Here is a 19,356-nt window from a genome sequence, read left to right as displayed (position 1 = left end):
ATGGATTTTTAGAAAATGTTACCTTTTATCCTTACAGAATTTCAGATCTTAAATAATATGAGCATAGTTTACATCTAAATTGGGAAGCAAAAGAAATGCAAAGCGAAAAGTTTATGGTGAGTTAATGAGGCAATTAGAAACCATTCCTGTGTTTGAGGTATTGTGTACACATTCTATTAGAATCATTAGAATAATATTCTTTGTTTTATATTTTAAACTATAGTACAAGAACACCTGATACAGGACTCACAAAACTATTTCCTTTCAGTTAAGCTGATTTTGGTCAGAGCAGTGGGCTGATGTGACTCACTGGGCAGCCATGCATCTTCTAGTGCCATGGTAAAGGTGACAAAAGACAGGGGTTTTCATTTCTCAGAACAGCACGGTAAGGGTACTGGCTCTTGTTGTCATCAGGATCTGGCCCAGAAATACATAGAGCCACTAATATATTTAGACAATCTGCCTTTCATCACTCTGGTTTATGTTTCATAAGACTGAGCTGCACAAAGGGCAATTCTGCAGTAAATGAAATCAACCTGGTTTTATACTTGTTATAAAACAACAGCATCATCTTGTGCTCTGTAGCCTGTCCTGGAAAATGCTTATGATATTTTATTTTAACATGTCATTTCTTAGTGTAAGTGAATCACACTACAAAATTAAAAGCAATGGGTGTACCGTTCATCCTGCTGTCATCCCAACAACCTGCAAAACATGCTTTTTAATCCTCAAAATAGGTAAGAAGCTTGTCAAGAGAAATATTTGGTACAGTTTTATTCCTCTTATTCATTCTTATTCTCTATGTATCATATTAGTTGCTGCAATTTTCTTGTGATTTAACACATCTGCTGAATTCAGGATAATGTCAGGATTATAAGAAGCAAATGGTAGAAACAAAAGCCAGCTGCAATACAGCTTCCTTGAGACTGCTCACCTGTCTATTCCAGCACCAGCACTGGAACAGCAAAACAAATATATATTTTAAATGTAGAGCAAGTTTAGATTTATTCCTATGGTTAATGCATCACATTTCCCTAGGTCATGAGCTAATCTGGAAAATGGAGCCATTAGTGTAACTCTGAATTTAGCTCACAAAGTGGCTTTCATTCCTACTGTACGTAAGTCTTGAAATCAAATGGGAGTGTGTTCTTGGCTGTAATTCAATTTGCTTCTCCTTTCCTTGATTTATGATACAATAGCAAAGACAGAGAAGCTCTGCATGGCTGCATTCAGAGCACTGCACAGTGACCTAGAGGTAAACTTCACCCTTGCTTCCTGGTTATGCTGTATTCCAGAGTCATTAATCTTGAAAATGGCGGCAAGTCCCAACGTTTTATGAATTGCTAAAACACTTGCTCCAAATGCATCTTGGGAATGACTTGCTGTAGAGCAATGTAAAGTCTGCAATGACCGAATCCGTACCTGCTGCAGCAACCTTTGTGCCGAATAACACCCCCTCACTCTACTGAGTGCTGGAAAAGATCAAGTGAATCAGAGAGATATGGATGCCAATTACTGATTACAGAAACACAGCAACATGCAGCAGAGCAAAAGCAAAATGTACCAAGATGCTAATCTATATCTAATCACCAATTTATATGATGAAGTCAATGTCAACAAAATCTTCCCTCCCAACACAGTGTTTTATCTGCTCCATAGTATTAATAAACAAAAAGGATATTACAAATAAAAAAAAAAAAAAAAGAAAAAAGTTATTGCTCCAAATGAAAGAAAATATTATTCTTGTAGATTTTTGGAATAAATATAGAGGCAAAACCAACCATATTAAACTGAATTTTATAAATATACATTGCATGAGAAACAGCAGGTACCTTGAAGAACAAGGATCATATTTTACAGTGGCTAGGTGAGTACAGAGCAGATTAATGGGAATGATTTGCTTAACTTTCAAAAATGAGGATTGAAAGGGAACGTGATAGTTCTGTACAAATCCATAAGGGTTACACTGAAGTGCGATGTTGACAGTGAAAAACCAGTAGTATTATAATGGCAAGACTATCCCTACAATTAGGGGCAGAGGAGAAGCATAGCCAAGATATGAGTAAGAATTAATGTACTGTATAGATTCTTCTTAAAAATCCTTTATATGATTTTATTACTTTATTTATTTCTGTTTTAAAACATAATGTTTGGTCAGAACTCAGCTTTCTAGTCTCACTTTTTAATGTTTTGTGTTTGAAAAATTTCCAGAACACGTGTGATTGCTGCAAACTGCCACGTGGTGGCACTGTTATCGCATTTAAGACAAATAATACTTGTTTAAAATTTCTGCAGAAAGAGTTCTGCTACGACATGTTGTCATTTCGTTGGGTATTTCCCAAATCTAAGCAAAATCAAAATTATAAAGAGGACCGGAAATATTTTTCAGCTGACAGCACCGAAATACATTATTATTGCATTCATAGTCTGTCCTGTCTTTATCAAGTTTAACTGTGAGTGACATGTAGGATTTGAGCACATATATTTTAGTGGTACTGGCTAGAATAACGGTAAATATCATTGAAACAGAAGAAAAAAGTCTTCAGGGAAGTTTTATAAATGAGGAAACTCTGCTAGTAGTTTTTATGATACTAGGTGAAATACATTGTTTCCAACAAATAGAGAAACACCCTTTTCAGAATTAGTCTGTAATTATATTAACATGAAATTCTGGTGACACAAAGTATAACTCTTGCCTTTCCTGTGATTAGATTATTAATATCACATGGGAACGGCAGTGATATTTTTAGCCTATATAAATAGTTAGATACCTTACAAACCAGCTGGCTCAGCAGGTCAGGTGCTGTTACATTCTGCAGAAGTAATCTTGAAATAAAATAGCTGAAGTGTGGCAGGCCATGATGGAGGTTTCTTAACAAAAGTGCCTGTAGAAGCCTCTCTAACTCTCATTTGCATCTAGCTGACTCTCTAGCTGATGCTATTAGTCCCTGAGAGCCATGAGCCATCAATAAAAGAAGGTAATAGTGTTAGACAGATGTATTTTACAAATATGTTAAACCCAGAGTTTGTGTGCTAACACTTAAAACTGTGACTAAAAGGAACAAGACATTTTTCTAATGACACATTTCCTCGCCTGCAGAGAGAGGGGTTGTCAACCCCTGACACTCATTACTTGCCATTGATCTTCATCTGAAAACCCGAATTATCAGGTTTCTCGTCACTCCAGTAACATTATAACTGCCATGCCCCAGGACAGCTGCAATAGGGATGACATTGCACCGAAAATAATTTGCTTTCTAATAACATTGTACACAATTCCTCTATCCAGTGCATGGTGCTGTTGTCTGGGTAAGGTCTCCAGCTGTATTACATCTGAATGGCGACATCAAAAATCCACTTTTAAAACATTTCTAATACTTGTTGTAGTACTTCCCAGCTTTACTTTTAATTGAGGAGGAAGTTTGTGCATAACCACACTTCAGACAACTGATATACTATGATACATGCCCAAAATTTGAGGTTTAGCAATTTTATGTCAGACTTTCACTTACTTGTACATACACTCTGCACAGCATATAGAGCTGTTAGGTTTGTTTCCTTGCTATGGAAATGCTAACATATCTGTGATAGGCCTGATAGAAAAGTCATTAAAATTAGTTTAAAGTCAGAATACCTAACAATGCTGGGTGAAACAAGACGGGAGAAGCTTGGAAGTCATTGCATGTGTGGATTGCAATGGTCTGTCTGGAGTCTGACTTTCATTCAGCCCTAAAATATGGCTGTATCAAGATGATGTGATGCACAAAAGCCAATACAGACAATAAGTTAATCTCTGAAATGGCAGAGGAGATGAACAGATGCAATCATATATAAGAATTAAAGCAGCAGTTCCTAATAAGAGAACAGCAGGTACCCAACAGCCTGGTCCTGTAATCTGTCTAATCTTGGCAGATGCTAGAGGTGGCAAAGGATATTTAATTAGAAGTCTATTTATGATTAGGAAACACTGGATCTCACTTGCTTTCCTAGCTACATAGAAACATAAATACATGTAGGAACTTGAAGCAGGCCATTGTCATAACTGAGCATAATGGGAATGACATGCCTGTACCTTGACTTCAGCAAAGGAGGCTATTCTTGCCCTTCAATTTTCTTTACTGGGTGTGGTGGTTCCAACCATGCTTCCTCTCCTGGGCCACTTGACCACCTGGATACCAGGGCAGGTCAGGCATTATTTGGGAAGAACAATTCCTGTTTTGCAAGTGCAGTGAGAAAGGACATGGAGCCACCACCCATGCTCCTAAACCTGCTGTCAAGAGTAACTCCTCATTGTGTAATGCAGTTGGGAAACTGAAGCACAAGTGTGGTGAGTCAAGACATGAAGGCATGCCCTCCAAGATTATGCCATATGGGAAAAGACCTTGTTTCTACCTGGGAAATACAGTGACCATCAGTCACTTTTGAGTTTGGTACACCTGCTTTGTGGGACTCTGCCTAAGTGAATGTTACCAGAACTATGTGATCTGGGGAGTCCTGGACCTTGCCAGAATATTACCTCTTCCCAAGAGTAGCTACAGTGGAAAAATACTGACTGAAGCCAACACTCTTGTGACCCTATAAATAGTGATCCTAAAGTGAGGCCTTTTGAGCTCTCTGGGATCAGAGTGGGCTGTGACTCTGCATCTCCCTCTAGGTTGTACATCTCACAGAGACATTTAATGATGAACTGAAGCCATAAAGCTGTTGGCAAGGACAGATTTCTCAAGCCTCAACGAATCGCCTGTTTAGAAATGCTCATGCATTGAGGTGAGTAATGCACATAACTTGAGAGGGAAATTTTGGCTATAGGTATACTTCCACTTATATTCCACATACATATGCACAAATCTATAGGTCAGTGTGTGCAAATATATTCAAATATCCATGGATTAATGCATGTGAGTATATGTGTGTTTATAGATTTGTACTTAGCTTTTCAATGATATATCTCTGTGTGTGTCTATATGTGATTTAACTTCATTTTCTAAGTACAGTGTGACCCTTGACAGCATCAAATTTTTAATCAAATCACTGTTTTAATTAAAACAAATCCCACTGAATTGCTTTAAATAGTTTTCTTAATCAGTTGTTGATTGAGCATTATTAAAAATCATATATTTAACTTGTGATCTACCTTAAGAAAACCTAAATTGCTCCTAAACCAAAACAGTGTTAACATTCCATTCTGCTTGCTGGGAAGGATACTAGGTCAACTAAATAAAACAGAGACATTAATATGGCAAAATAACTCATTAGTAGTTCACCTTTTATGAAGTCTTACAGGGCAGATGGGAAGTTATACAAAACCAGAGAGAAAGGGCTTGCAAACCAAGTTGACCATTATGGATTTTATACATATTCACCCTTATTCTCCCCTTCAGAGGACTGGTCCAAAGATTCGGTAAGTGAAAACAAGCAGGGGAAAAAGAGTAGAAGAGTCTTCACAAGACAGGAGAGAATTTAAGGGGAGAGGTGATGTCAGAAAGAGGGGAGGGGAGGGGAGGGGAGGGGAGGGGAGGGGAGGGGAGGGGAGGGGAGGGGAGGGGAGGGGAGGGGAGGGGAGGGGAGGGGAGGGGAGGGGAGGGGAGGGGAGGGGAGGGGAGGGGAGGGGAGGGGAGGGGAGGGGAGGGGAGGGGAGTGGTACACTGGACCCCAGGGAGAAGAGATCAGCACCTCCATCTTCACTCACAGTCCTCAGGGAGCTGTGGAGAGCCATGAGGTTGCCCCTCAGCCTCCTTCTCTCCAACACAGATAATATCGAAGTCCTTAGCTCCTCATAGGACATACCTTCTAGCCCTTCCACCTTTTGTTGCCCTTCTCTGAACACACTCAGGCACCTCCACATCCTTCTTAAATTGTGGGGCCCAGAACAGCACACAGTGCTCAAGGTGAGGCCACATCAACACTGAACTTTGTGACCCTTTCCTAGATTGATTCCCTGATTTAAACTACGCGTTTCTCCCATTGACTTGATACTGCATTAAAAAAAAAAAGTGTGTGTGTGTGGGGGCGGGACAACTAGGAGCAAAGTGTTTGGCTTACAGGAAAGGAACAAAGGATTCCACTGATGGCGAGTGTAGACCCTGCAGTCCTCTACTTCTGTTCGTTTAACTTTGGCCACTTAGAATTTTACATTCACAAAACAGGGAGAAACAATAGAAATGCACTTTGCTAAGATCACAGAATCACAGAATCGACTCGGTTGGAAAAGACCTCAGAGATCATCGAGTCCAGTCCTTGGTCCAACTCTAGTCCATTTACTAGATCATGGCACTAAGTGCCATGTCCAATCTCAGTTTCAAAACCTCCAGGGACGGTGAGTCCACCACCTCCCTGGGCAGGCCATTCCAATGCCTGACCACTCTCTCTGTAAAGAATTTCTTTCTAATATCCAGCCTAAATTTCCCCTGGCAGAGTTTAAGCCCATGCCCCCTTGTCCTATTGCTAACTGCCTGGGAGAAGAGACCAATCCCCACCTGGCTATAATTTCCCTTCAGGTAGTTATGAGGTGATGAGGTCACCTCTAAGCCTCCTCTTCTCTAGACTAAACAACCCCAGCTCCCTCAGCCTCTCCCCATAGGTCTTATGTTCAAGTCCCTTCACCAGTCGTGTTGCTCTTCTCTGGATCCGCTCCAGCACTTCAACGTCTTTCCTGAACTGAGGGGCCCAGAACTGAACACAATACTCCAGATGTGGCCTCACCAATGCAGAGTACAGGGGAAGAATCACTTCCCTTGTCCTGCTGACCATGCTATTTTTGACACAGGACAGGATACCGTTAGCCTTCTTGGCCACCTGGGCACACTGATGGCTCATGTTGAGCTTCCTGTCAATTAGTACCCCCAGGTCCCTTGTCTGACTGCTCTCCAGCCACTCTGCGCCCAGCCTGGAGCGCTGCAAGGGGTTGTTGTGACCAAAGTGCAGCACCTGGCACTTGGCCTTATTGAACTTCATTCCATTGGAATCAGCCCATTTTTCCAGTCTATCCAGATCCCTCTGCAGAGCCCTCCTGCCTTCCAGCAGGTTGACACTCCCTCCCAACTTGGTGTCATCAGCAAATTTGCTGATGATGGTCTCAATCCCCTCATCTAAATCGTCAATAAAGATGTTAAACAGGACTGGACCCAACACTGACCCCTGGGGAACACCACTAGTGACTGGCCACCAGCTGGATGCAGCCCCATTCACCAGCACTCTCTGGGCCCGGCCCTCCAGCCAGTTCTTAACCCAGCGTAGAGTACACTTGTCCAAGCCATGGGCTACCAGTTTGTCACGTTGACGTATATGTCTTCACCTGGCCATCACCATGCAGGATCCAATTTTGCACCTTAGCTATTCTGAACACAAACCATAAGCAATTATTCTATTGGGCTGTAAACAAAATCTCAAAGTACTCCAACATCAAATCGCAATGTCTTGATTTCATCACCATTACGGGTTTCATCTCTGTCCTGAGTCATTTTGCCAGACTTCAGATGCTGGTTGCCAGGAATCAAACCTGAATAAACTCTATGTGGCTTTATTCTGCATGCAAATATCATTATACTCCTTGGAAAGTGGGTATATCCTCACTCCCTACAGTTCCTGGGTAACGAACATAGTTTTTGAAACTTTTCCAGGGCAAACTTGCGATTTCCTGCTTAGATCTTATATCGGTGTTTCTACAACATTCTCCTCATCTGTCTTCAAAACAGCTTTCTTCCTCTCTACCACTTACTTTATAAATCCAAATCAGTACAAGAACTCTCTTAAAACTTAAGTTAATTGCCTATTTCTGAAGTTTAAAATGAGAAACACCATGTTCCAACTGAAGATATTAAGTAAGTAAATAAACGTATTCCAGACTAGAATGTATACTCATGATCCTTTTCCAGAAAAAGTTGAAATTAATGTACACAGGTCAAATTTCATCCAAGGTTCAGATGGAAAACTTGAAAAGAACTGTGATTTGTAATCAAAATCTCAGATGCTTAATTTCCCTATAACTGACTGCTTTTTTAAAATATTTCTGTATCTAAATTTGATTTGGAAAATTTTATCATTTCTGTTAAAGATCGGATCTAGATCTAAACACACTTGTAAGCAGAGATATTAAGACTCACATGACACCCTCCTCAGTCTTGTGGAAACCAATGCTTGCTGTAAGTGCTTGGATGTAAGATTCTTTTATACATACACTTGAAATCTTCCCAATACCCTTGTAATACTATGGAGTTAGAAAACCAGAAAACATCAAAAATAATGCTGGTATGCAATAGGTCAGTGGTTTGTGACCTTCCTGAATTTATGGACTAATAGAAATTTTTCAAATGGATATATAGAGTCCTATGTGGCTAGCTCACACCTACAGATGAAGGATTTCTTTGTCTTAATTATCCTTATGGGCATATAGCCTAGAAGCATTTTATTAAATTCCTGGTGTTGAAAACCCCAGCAGTAGTTGGCAGTACCTAGAAAGAAAACTAAATCAAAGAATGGTCTAAGAATTTTCTGAGCTTAACAACCAGATTAAAAAGTGAACATAAAAAACAAAATATATCTTTCCAATACAAGGAAGTTCTATTCAATTATAACACTGAGTTTATGCTATAGTTCAAAGCAGAGTGTAGACTGAAGAACTGGAAAGAAACTAGAAACTAACAAAAAAACAACTACCCTGCAGAACAGGACACTAAGGGTTAATATTTAGGTGATACCACCAAAAATCTCATTACAAGCACTGCGGTACATAATTGATCTGACTTCAGCTGACAGAGTCAGTTGCCCCAGAGATTACTGTATTTGTGCAGCTCTGTAAAGTCCTCACTTGGGTCTGGTTCTGTGCAGCTGTTCAGTGAATGCACTTCACAATTCACGAAACAAAGAGGTAAAATCTGGTAGCCATGACTCTGAAAACATCATAACTTACAGGCTTGTCAGTCTAAGATGAAAAGGCCATGTCATGTTTTCCAGAGATGATGGATCAAGTGAATGCAACTGACGTCAAAAGGAGCATGGGACAGCTCATGTTAAAAGATGCTGTTGTCAGAGCTTAAAAATATCACAGTCAGTGACAATGTTGAGACCCTGCAATCAAATGTCACTAGAATGTGCTTCAGATTTTGTTTTTATGACCTTATTTTTCATTTCTTGTTAAGATTTCTACCTCTGTTCTCCTACATGTACTTAGTGGTTTCGACTACTTTATGTTACTACACCTAATTAAGAATTGAAAAATGGTTTGTGTATGAAGTTTGAAACATCTATTCGGACAGTCCAAAAGAGTACAATAAGAGCAAATCATCAACAACACGCAAAATCTGCTTTTATAACTAGAGAGTGTAGAATTGCCAAATGCCCTGTGCAGTATTCATTATGAAATCTGAAAGAAAACACTTATCTGCAACAAAATCTGTTTAGGCTGTTGTCCTACCAATATGCAAAACACAATGATCTCTGCATATTTTTGTGTAGTGCCCACCACTGCCTACCCACAGCTGTGTGCTCACAAATTGAGAGTGAAATTGTAATGGGTTCAAACATGTACTAGGTCTACATGTGCAATCTCACCAAAAGCATAATTAAAACCTTACAATTATTTTGCTGGGGGCTTGTAAAAATGTCATGAAACTAGGCATTTTATTTGGCACGACAAGTTGTGGTAGACTCTACTAAGAGCAGATGTTAAATGTGGAAGCTAATTGAAAATGTTGAGTGTTCCTGTCCTGGTCTGGTACTTCCAGCAGTTTATGTGCATCTGGACAAAGGATATTTAAATGATGGGCTCACAGTGAAGAAGACAAGAGAAGCAATTAATCAGAGAAGTCAATGGGAAAAAAGGCACAACAAACACTGAGGTTTACGAAAAGAAAATAGGCCTTATCTATCTAGCCTAACTTTTACAAACAAAACAATCATTGAAATGCTGGAACATTTTCTGAAGAATACAGAGATGTGTCTTTTACCAGTGATGTGCATTTTACCATTCACATACTGCTGCAATGCAACAACAGAACATTATGCAATTCAAGAAACTCTTTCAAAATTTAACTTTATTATATTTTATTCATTTGAAAGTTTTTGCAAGAAAAAATATTTTTAATTATCATTTCAGTGCTGTGATTTCAGTCTGATTTTCTTTTTTTGCTATTTAATCTACTTCTGTTTTCTAAAAAAAGAAGCAATATCTTAAAAGATAGACAGAATAACAGATAGCCTATGTCATCAGATAATTAGACCAAATATGTATTCTAAGAATTATCTTCTAACCCAACAAAGGTCAATTAAAGAAACCCAGTCAGCTGAATACATGTAGCCTCTCTATTCATACCGTGAATCATGTGTCAGAAGTCCTGAATTCAAACTTTGGTCAGGCACTTTCAACACAAGTATTATTTGCACTCACAAATCAATTACTAATGATCCTCAGTTACAATCTGTCATAGCTATCCAAGGGGGAAGGATTTTCCCTACAGAGAGACAGTCACAGTGCTTGAAATGTAATTATCAAAGGTAACAAAGAAAATGCAATATATTAAAGAAACAGAGCATTATATTAAATTTTTCCTTTTATACAGCTTCATGATTTCCTTACAAAGTCTAGAATATCCAGATAACACGAAGGAATCAGATGTTTATATCAGAATTGAATTACCTAAGATTCCCATGGGAAAATAAAACAATCTGAAAGCCTTACCTTGATCTCCTTAGCTGTGATTTCACACTTTTTTATTATGTGGCAATGTTACCTCCAGGAAACAACTAGGGTGAGGGCCAAAACTTTCAATGCCCCACAACAAATAGCCCCTGTACTAGAAATGAAACAATATAATACAGACTCAACAGCAAGAGAGGAACAGGGAGTGGTAGAAAGCAGCATCTCCTCGCCTTGGCCAGCATCAAAGCTGAGGAAATCAGGAACTGAAATCTAAGCTCAGAGCTACCAAATCTTGCTCTTTCTCTTTGCCTGTTTTATCTTGTTTTCTACTTGCATCTTTGGAAAGCATAAAAATGTTGAGAATAATACGTGCAAAAACACTATAGGGGAGGCAGATCAGTTTTTTGCATGTATTTGTGCAGGTCCCTCCATTATAACTATGAGCAGAAAGAAGAGAGTTAGATGCTATACTCAGATATCCATGCATAATTGAATATATCTTGATGGAAGTACTTTCACTGAAGTAGGCATAATTCTCAAAAATAACATTTAATATTTTTCTCAGAGGAAAAGTATAAATAAACTTCCTGAAAAAGAAACGCGATGCCATTCTGCAACTGATTATGTTAATTTTATATTAAAGGCAACTGGACTGCAAATTGAAAAAAAAAAAGATATTCCAGTTGTATATCCAAGCCATACAGAAAACATAAACTTAGTAAAAGGACAACCACTAATACCTTCAGAGCAGACCATTTTATAAGCCAGACAAAGAATATGAAACTATGGTCGACAAATTTGTAATCCCACACTGTGTTCCAGAGAAAATTCATATATTTATGTATCTAAATAATCATACTGTAAGACCAGCCACCTCCCCTTTTGCCCATCTATAGAAATGACCTTGATTTTTCACCTATTACAGAATAGTCAAAAACAAACCAAAAAAAAATTGCCTTTTCAACATTAAAAAATTGACCAAAGAAAAATCTCATCAGATTAGAATCTTGTTTGTTTCTAGAAGTGAAAAGCAAGGGTTATGTCTGCCACTGCAGACATTTCTGATGGCCACTGGCCAGACTTCTAAGGCAGCTTCATGAACTTGGATGGAATTTTTCTTAATTTTATACTCAAGGTCTATTCATTGTGTGAAACTGAGTTTTCATTAAAACTAAGGGTAAGGAGTTGCCATTATTGTACTGCTATATATTGAATGACTATTACTATGGTTTCTGTGGAAAATGATGTTTATGGCAGTGGACAGTGATGTTACGGCAACAGTCTGTTCGCCTGTCTGTGAGTACCTCTGTCATCATCCCTTAGTCATTGACCTACTTCAATCAAATCTGACAGGCAGAAATAGTCTGAGAGATAATCATGTTCCCCAAATTGTTATGAAATGCACTACCCAGACAGAGGGGAGAGAACCCATCAGAGGATGAAGGAAAAGGCAGGAGAGGCCAGCAGTCTCTCAGGGATGCTGCAGCCAGCCTGGGGGCTTGGGCTGCACCATGGCCATGCCATCCATCGACTCTGGCATCGATCCAACCCATGTCAAAATGTGTTGCCTCCTCTCTGGCAGCATCCAGATCAGAGAAGAGCTGTAATACAGCAGGGACCACGGTGAGGTTGTGGGAAAATGTGTTTTTCTTGTTGCAAAAACAGCAGCTCTGGAGTCTATTGCAGAAAAGTTCTGGAAAAAGCAAGGAGAAACTAAAAGTACTGACATGGTAACTTGTAAGGGATATAGCGGAAGGCTGTGAGAGAAAGCAGTTAGCCAGAACCACAGGGACATTGACAGAAACTCCCAAGAAAGTGGGTCTTATTTCTTCTCTGCTCACAAACCAACTTCTTAGTTTTTCCACTGCATCTGTCAATAAACCAATTTCTTTTTCACAGTCACCCTAAAGAGCCCAGAAGAAAGTTATAGTTGAAGCTCACTAATGAACATCTTTAGTGCTCATTAACTAGATGTTCTAAAAGCTACTTAAGCTTCTAATATTTGTGAATATAATTTAAATGACCACATCAAACCCTGTATTGGTATACAGAAAATAGCAAACTGATAAAGTTATTTGTTTTGCTTTCTTAGCTGTATTTGCATAAGCAACTCTTCTAAATTCTGCTGTGTTCTGTCATTCCTGTTGTTCCTAAAGACGAAGACTTTTTAAAAGTATATGCATTCTAATATAATCTAATTTCACAGGATTGTTTCAAACTAAGAACAACTCATGAGCAGGAGTTTATAACTCAAGTTAACATTAAAACTGCCTCATACCCACTTTAATTAACTCAGAATTCAAAAGTATGTATATGGCTTCAGCCTGCAGGATACCAGACTAATGAAAGGGCCCTAAGTGTGGGGGGAAGCACAGCACGCTGAGGATCATTTTGCCTCTTAGTGGAATGCAGAACAGATCAATAGATGTTGCATTGTGTATTAGATGCCTTTACATCTGATCTATTCCATTTGTTCAACACAACACAGTCTCATAGCAAACGCAGACGCAACATCAACGAAGCTCCAACTTCCTTTAAATCTCAAACAGTAATTTTTATTGGTTGAAGTATCCATAGATTCCTGGATTCTGAAGACAGAAGAGGTATCAGAAAGACAATTGTATGGAGAAGGCAAAACTGCAGAGCTGCTCTTGGTTTTAAAATTTGGATAAAATGTTTCCTCCAAGTTCAAAACAAAACAAAACAAAACAAAAACCCAACAAACAAAACCAAATCAAACCAAACCACGCAATCAAACAAAAAGAAATAAAAAATATATTGATTTAAAATTCCACAAATTTATTAGTGCATTCACAGACTATTATAAACTGAGAAAAGACATGTAGCTCTTCCCCGGGCCATCTTCTTTGGCATTTCTGATCTGGACTACTAAGAGAATTTAAAGATCTTCCTCGAAGAACAGAAGCTACTGTGTAATAGAAAATGGGACTCAGCTTTTTCCAAAACATCTGCTGCCATGATTTGGACTTATTTTTAACCACCAAAAAAAAAGCAGTGTGGTAGGAAAAGGTTTGAGAAAAATAATATTTTTAAAATTGAGAATCCAGAATTTTCAGGATTAGAGAAGGACAGATTTTTTCATTTATCTTTCTACCAGTGCAGGGTTATTTATTATTTTCTGTCTTCCCTTTGGAGCTACCAGCTAGAATACCTTCTACATGCGATGGGAATATCCAATGCTGTTGTCTACCATCTCCCCTTCCTCCCCTTCCTCCCCCCACCCCCCATTTCAGAAGTTCTCTCCTAATTTAATTTTCTTAATTTGCTCTTTTCTGGCATATCCCAGCACTGTCAGGAGCAACACCATCTGTTTGATAGTTCTCTGAGAACAAGGGTGAATAAGACCTTGAGGGGGCATCTGGTGCATTCACTTGCTCCAAATCAGCATTAATGGTGTCCCCTACAATATCTCAAAACTTGTTAATGTAATCTTTTCTTAAAGACTTACAGTCACTGAGATTTCACTACTTCCATAGCAATTTTATTCAGATGCTTAACTAACACACCATTAGAAAGTCTTTTTAGTCATCTATACTACCTCCTCTTCACAGGAATTTCAGCTCATTATATTAGTCTTATCCCCAATAAGCAGTTTATTCCTTTTCTTTCTGCAGCTAATCATGCTTTTCTCTTATTTGCCTTCTACAAGATCAGAAAAGATGTCCCTGATGCACCTCTTGCATGTCCAAATCAGTGATGGCATCCTACTTCAGCATGTTCCAACTTTGAATAAGGAACCCAAACAACTGTGACCAAAAAAAATCTGTCTTCTAGTCCTTCATCTTAGTAACAAAGACACTCATTAATCATTTAATTTCTACCAAAAAAAAAAAAAAAAAAAAAAAGCTGACAAACAGAAAAAGCCTCACTTTTCCCTTATATTGTCTAAAACATATAACATATAACATTTATATACTAGAGAACAACTGTTTCACAGCATTAATCTTGGAATAATTACGATGAGAGAGGGATGCAACCTTTGGACTCCACTTAGCTGATGCAATAAACTCTTGTCTCCTTGTAATGGGAGAAGAACTGCAGATTAGACTGAGATCTCTGTACATCCATTCTTGCAGCTCCTACCACTCAAAAGGAGCTAGTTCTGCTCATCAAAAGTTGTGGAAGATGGATGGCAGCTAAGATCCTTCTGCTTGTATGTATTGCTAATCAAGTAGTCACCATGTCCTGTAACCCCACTGACAATGCGTAACATTGGCACAGGATTTTTTATGCCAATATTGCTGCTGCCATTTGCCAATGAGAAACCTTTTAGCCCAACAACAACAAAAATAGAATAAGTGAGCTTCAAGTTTTTTTTTTTCACTTCATTGCCACCGAACAGTTTTAGTCCATTGCATTCTTTGTTTAGTCTGCTGCAGACCAAGATTAACTCTTCCATTAACACTGCCTGGTGCTGTACATGCTATGAGTTGCACAATGAGCCAATACCTCTGTATCTCCTCATTTTCACAGCAGCTCTGCTTACCTCCTTGCTTATTTTATTACAGTATAGTTCACAATGGTTTCATACAGAAGGGGAATTTATTGTAGTTTTGAAGGTGAATTTGTCTTTTTTATCTCCAACAGACTGACACAAGAACAAAGCCAATGTGACTACAGAAAGTACTATCCAAAGTGCTCTTGAGCCACATATCAAGAAGGTGATAAACAGACCTGTTTGATTGCCAATTAATTTATTCAGGGAAATTGATCTGCTTTGCCTCAACGATCTTATACTGTAAACTGAGAAATGTTTTTCAGGCCACTTTGCAAGCCACTTACTCAAAATAAAAACAGATTTGTCCACTCTAACGTAAATTACACTCGTTTAGAAATAGAAATCATTTATGGTCCCCTGTGCCTAGGAAGAGACTTATGGAAAGTAGAATTAAGAATGGGCAACAGGTGTCCGGTAATAAATTTGGTGATTGTAGTGTGGTCCTAAATTACTGAGGAAATGCTGTGGTTTAATTTGCCCTTATAAACCTCCAGTAATGGAGATTCTGTAATTACATTTGAGAGTTTATGTTAGTACTTTATCTATATTTTAAACTTCTTTCCTGTTTCAACTAAATCCCAGTTTCTGTCATTTACACTCATTTGGGGATATTGGCAGAGGAAGAGTAAAAGGTGAAGATCTCCAGAGAGAAGTAGGAGCAAATATATTTTTCAAACCAGGAAAAGAATTTACAAAATTTACAGTTAGAGACATAATTAAACATTTTTAAGACAGAAGTTGCCATTATCTTTTAAATACAGTGTTTTGCAAGTCAGGTTTGGGTCCATTCTTTGAACACTTCTATATATGCACTTTTAAGTTCAGTGTTATTGTAAAAAAGCTATTATCTTCAAAAAAATTCTGAAAAAGGAAGGTCATTCTTTAGTAAATCTTAATGACTGGGGCAGAAATATCACTTGTAACTTGTCCTCTTCCAATCACAGGATGAAATACCCGTTGTTTGCAGATGCAACGGAAAAATCTGCTTAAACAGCAAGCATCTTTATACTTTCTTACTTATACCTATACAGACATATTATTGCTCGACAAGAAATCTTCTATTCTGAAATTGAATGCTTCTTCCTTACATTTCTTATTCCACTTCTTTCTTCTTCAAGTTTGTATTCTCTGAATGGTGCTAAATACCCCTTTCAAGAATACAAGTAGATAGTCCTCAGTTAAGTGGAAAGAAGATGCTACTGATGAAAAGGGAACAGTTTAGATGAAGATCTGTTATGTAATATGTGTACACCAGTCTGAATAAAATGTTTAGATAAAGACTTAAAGCTGCTTTTTGTATTGAGTGTGTTGGAAAGTAGTATGTTTTTTGTTTCCTTGATTCTGTATTATTAATTTTGTAGTCTTTTAGTGAATGATCTAGCCTAATTTAGCTGGAATTTGTTGGATATATAAGGAATTAATGTCTCTGCCTCTGAAAGCTTCAGAGTTCCGTTGCAGCTTAGGCTATAGCAGCCTTGACAGCTGCATCCTCCTCGTCATATTCCCCAGCACCTCCAGTTCTCTGCCTTGCAATCTAATTTCTTTTCAGCCATGTATTCCCCTTCTTGTTCAGGAATAAGATTTACAAATCAATTAGGTGAGTATTTGTTCATCACTAAACAAAAATCTTTAGGGAATGTTTCAAATTTTAAAAGTGTTTTTTTTTTTTTTTTAGTTTATGAAGCCAGAAAAGGCTTGTATACATCACATATGCAGAACAGAAAACTACACAGAATACCAAAGCTGATAGGTTAAATATAATGAAATCTTTATGCAGCTACCCCTGTTTTTTAGTTTGGAGATATGGCACAATAAAAAAACAGACTGATTTTTAAAATACTGCATCTGTGTGTCATGCAACTTTTGTTGTTGTTGTTGTTGTTGTTGCTGTAGAACTGATAATCTTACAACTTTATTTTGTTGTGGGTTTTTTTTGTGTTTTGTGTGTGTGTGTTTGGTTTGTGGTTTTATGTTTGTTTCTGTTGTTGTTGTTTGTTTGTTTATATTAAAGGGATAAAATGGCTCAAACAACTTGCATGATTCTTTTTGGTTCCTATCACCAAACTAACACATAAACTTGGTGCAACAAAATGGTAATATATCACTATCTGGATTTTAGACTGAAATGTAATTTCTCACTCTTGAGATCCTTCGTTATTTGAAAAATGAACCTTTTAATGAATATTGTAATACACATTTGATGCATCTGACAGCCCTTGAACTAGTCTACCTTGAAACACTATGCTAAATTTAAAGTTGCACTTGCAAAATGATTTATAAAATGGTAATTATCCTTCCTATCAAGCTTGACCTAGGCAGTGCATAAAGCAATTTATTTGTAGCAGCCTAATCTGGGACTTTGTTAATTGGCAGCAATTGGAAGCATTTCTCTGCAGATGGTCCTTCGAATAGCTTCTCCATGATCTGAACTTCTCTTTCAGAGACCCTGAACACGACTACATCCATTTTCAATTTTTAAACAAAACCAACAGCTATAGACTTCAAGAAGCTCCGAGACAGACACACTTGTCTTCCAGATGATATTAGCTTTTCTGTATGCGGTCACTGAAGAACTACATCACACTGGCTCCTTTCTTAACACGTTGATGCCAAGGTAACTGTTAGCTTCCCTTTATTTGTGTTTCAGAGTATCACTCAGGTTTCAGACACTCCTGTGCTTGCTTAAACAGAAACAGAGATAAGCTGTTACATGTAAAGAACACCATCTTTGTAGCTACACGTTCAACTGGTAAACTTGTATAGCTTCATTGGCTGCCTTGGGCTAGATAATGTATAGCAGCTGTAAAAATAGGACTTTTTAAAGTGGGTTATATAAGAGGCAGTACAAATAAAAGGAATATACATGTAAGAAAGGGAGGAAAAAATCTACAAAATTATTCTGCTCTGTTGGCCTCGCATTTTTCTATTAATTTAAGAATGATTCCACTGTGCTTAATGGAAGTTTATTGCTTTTCAACAGTTGCAACTTCATTCACTGTCATTGAGTAACTTCTGAGTTCAGCTGGGAAAAATCAACTGTTTACTTCTCATATGAGAAGCAGAGAACTTAGAAATCCCTATGCAGTATATAAATGAGGCTTAGAAGTGGTGGGCTGACTTGGTTATAAGTGTGTTTTGCTTCCTGCTTAGTGAAGATGTGAATGATAACAACCTTTTGGCTGCTATGACTTTTCTTAGTAAACTACAAGGAGTGATTTATATGGCTAACATTGAAGAATACTGTCTTTCTAAATTGTCTTTAATTTTTTTTTGTCTTAAATTATTTCATAAATATTTTTTCAGAAGGACACGCAAAAAAATCAGTGTGGCACAGCTTTTTGTTGCTAATACACTTCCACTGCTAAAGAAAGAATAAAACTATTCCCCCTAGTGACAATCCTTTTGTATGAGGAAGTGTGTTATTGTTTATTGAGATATACTGCCATGCGATGTTTTAAAAGCACCTCAGTAAAGGTTACTGTTTTATTTCTAAAAACTACAATTAAATTAGATAACCTATGTGAATCAGTCTTTCATAATGTTTGTATTTCCCACTGAAAGATGAAGAAACTAAAAATACATAGGAAGGTCAAAAGTACTTGGCATCCAAAGCAATTTATTAATTGGAAAAAAAATTAATTATCCACATTGTGCATTTTCAGCAAAAATTCCTCACTTCGATTCCAGCAATTCAAAGCCAAAAATAAGGTTGAAGACATAGGTTCAGGTTGCATGTACTGGACTCTGAAATGAACTTTAATGCAACAGTCTAGATATTGGATTATTCTGCATAATTGTAATTTATTTCTGGGCATTACCACTTGCTAAATGTTCCAATCACTTTGGGCAAACCTTATGAAGTTGTCCTTTCTTTCACAATCCAACTGTGATAAACCTCATTGCTTGGCTAAAGAAAGCTGCTTTGGATGTCAGCTAACTCACAACATTGCTTTTTTTTCTTGAAGAGTGCCAGGGAGAAGTGCTTGCAGAGGCTGATTTTGAAGAACCCCTGAGCAGTCTCAGCAAACCTGGAGACTCAGGAGTACTTAACTCTTCTAAAAGGCAAGAACAAGAGACTAAGAGTTTAATCTGTACCTCCATATACTGTTTAACAATGTCAAGGTGGTGAAGAGCTTTTTCACAAAGTAGCTTATATTGCATGTTTGTATAACTTCAGCCATTGCAAGCTTTCCATCTCATT

The 19,356-nt window shown here is 37.9% G+C and overlaps 1 protein-coding gene across 2 annotated transcripts in view; it reads right to left on the bottom strand.

Moving 5' to 3' along the window:
* SV2C (synaptic vesicle glycoprotein 2C) overlaps positions 1-19,356 on the bottom strand; it is a 120,027-nt gene that overhangs the window by 35,426 nt on the left and 65,245 nt on the right. The window lies entirely within an intron of this gene.

Source organism: Columba livia, chromosome Z, assembly GCF_036013475.1.
Source record: "Columba livia isolate bColLiv1 breed racing homer chromosome Z, bColLiv1.pat.W.v2, whole genome shotgun sequence".
In the NCBI taxonomy this organism is placed as follows: Eukaryota; Metazoa; Chordata; class Aves; order Columbiformes; family Columbidae; genus Columba; species Columba livia.
This window is presented reverse-complemented; position numbering and strand designations above follow the sequence as displayed.